Below are 2,500 nucleotides of genomic sequence, written 5' to 3'. Positions count from 1 at the left end.
TATATATGAATACAGCTTATACTGCAGCGCTGACATATTTGAAAAAGTAGGCGGTTGTCAAGGGCTTTCCTTGAAAGTTAGTTTGGTTCTCTACACTAACGTGTTTCTCACCCTTTCTCCGGTCTTGTGAATAGATACCTCCTTAAGTCTGCACAGGTTGATCCTATTAGGCTGCACCATCATTGGAGCTTTTGCCTGTTCACTAGTTATTCTTCCATCCTGGCTCTATTCAGCTCTGAGCTGCAAATCTCTACACCCTGCTGGTCCTCACCATTTGGATCTTAATTAAGGACTGGTTTTTACCATGGAGACAGCTGTGGGACAATCAGTGAAACATGGTTGTTGGTAAAAAAAAAAATACATATATACTGGGAACTGGAGAGGAAATCACCCTTTTATATAGCCAACCTTTTTTTTCTTCATGTGTGGCTAAAAAAATGATGTTTGAAAATCTCTGAGATGGTGACTGTGGTGCAACGTTGAGAGGTATCAAGATACCTGTTTCTGACAATAGGTTTGAAATGAAAGTTACTTACAATATACGTGAATTTTTCTTTCCTTTTTTTTTTCTTTTTTTTTGTTTATCTTCCACTGGGCGGCACCCTGCATTGGGCCCGACACGTAATTGCTTTAGCTTATCAGCTAGTAAACAAGCTGAATTCGGTATTTTAATGACAAAAAAAAAACAAAAAAAAAAAACGCTGTTTGACCCTAGAGCTAAAATTTTAAAATGTGTGATAGAACAGATCAGACACACAAATATAAGATAATCAACATTTAGCTTAAAAAGGCGCATGCATCTCTGTAAGCCATGCCGCAACTGAATTGTCATATTTTGTGACTCTTTTCTGGACAAGTGGATTAGCACCACGACCTCCTTGTTCATTCTATTGACAGAATGAAAGACAAGAAAACATGATTAAATATGATTATGATCACATTAAGAGGACATTTGCTGATGCCGCTGTCCTCTGATGGTGTAGGTTTGAGATAGAAACCGAGAGTGTTTTGGCAGACTGAATCGATTATTGCATGCTAAGGGCTGGCTAAAACTTTGCTTTCAGATGCAATGAAGTTCACCTCTTTTACATTTGAGCTTTATGGCATGACTAAAATGCCTCAACTCTCGTGATGAAATAACTGACGTGATTTTCAGATACGTTTCATTTGCAAACACAAATGTGATTTGTTCAATACATTTTGAAGTCCAGTTAGCATATCAAGCATATCATGATTCTTGCAGGCTACTCAAGCGAAACCGCCTCGACTTCTAGTGTCACAAATCACAAATAAAGGATGCAGGTTTGTACTGCCTAGAACAAATGAGAGAATAAATAAGAACACTTTCAGCCACATAATGCATGATATAGAGGACCTTACGCTGGCTGGAAACATATCACATTACCAAAAAAAACACAAAGATAAGTGTTGAGATGGTGAGCCCATATAATGAGTACAAAAAAGGTTGATCTTTTATTAGATGAATTGGACTGGACACAGCATAATTACAGTAAGCAGACTAAAAATAGAATTAAGATAACACTGAGAGCTTCTTACCTCACACACAGTTTGTTTTAATTTGTTTCTTCATATGTTTCCAAGGAGAGCAATTCCTTCTTCTCCTTTACTCTAAAAAAAGAATAATCAGATGAAGCAGTGATCACCTACACTGCTGAAAATAGAGGCTGAATTTCTCTTCGGCGTAGAAGAACAATTCATCTCATTCTTGGCTTATGAAGCAGCTATAAACTATTCATTAAGGGGACGCAGAGCAGATGACGTTGATGAATACAGGACTAAATACAGCTTATTCACCAAGCATAAAACTGATAATGCTTTTGCAGTTGCTACATACCTGACAAACCAGTTTCTCCAATTTAAAAACAGGGTCCAGAATACATTTATTCATATTTACAAATACACGAATAAAATATTTTGATGTACTTATGGCCTATTAGTTATGTCAGTGAGCGCTTTAATGAATACATAATATTCAAACCTTTAAATAAATGTTCTCAGTATGGCAAATCTTTAGATAAATGGTTCAGATTTCACAAACTGAGGTTCTAGATTACAGAAAACTTTAGATTTTAGATTTTAGAATTGACAAACATTTAGATAAAATTTTATCAATTTGGCAAACGCTTAAACTATTATGTAAAGCCCTGCTTCAATGGATATTAAAATGATTTTTAAAAATTATTTTAATCACTGTGGATGTTGTGTTAATATACACGTATCACCATCGTCCTCTCAATCAGTTCAATTTTGATTTGACAAGATATAAGTGATAACACATTCACATCAGACTTAGTCAAACCATAAAGTTCGACATGGTCTGGCAGTTTGAGAGGAGCAAGGAAAATCAATCATTCCACTGTGGAGTCCTACACAGTCAAAAGTCAAAAGTGTCTTGGGCTTAATGTGACCAGTGGAATCATTACCTCTCAGTATCTCTCCCAGAATCGTAAAAAAAAAAAAAAAAAAAAATCTTTCCTGC

General features: G+C 35.8%; 1 protein-coding gene across 1 annotated transcript in view; it reads left to right on the top strand.

Moving 5' to 3' along the window:
• The window catches only part of tacr1a (tachykinin receptor 1a), a 15,746-nt gene that overhangs the window by 4,386 nt on the left and 8,860 nt on the right, over positions 1-2,500 (top strand). The gene's annotated exons all lie outside the window — the stretch shown is intronic.

Source organism: Chanos chanos, chromosome 14 (genome assembly GCF_902362185.1).
Source record: "Chanos chanos chromosome 14, fChaCha1.1, whole genome shotgun sequence".
NCBI lineage: Eukaryota > Metazoa > Chordata > Actinopteri > Gonorynchiformes > Chanidae > Chanos > Chanos chanos.
The sequence above is the reverse complement of the archived record's forward strand: the minus strand, read 5'-3'. Positions and strand labels throughout refer to the sequence as shown.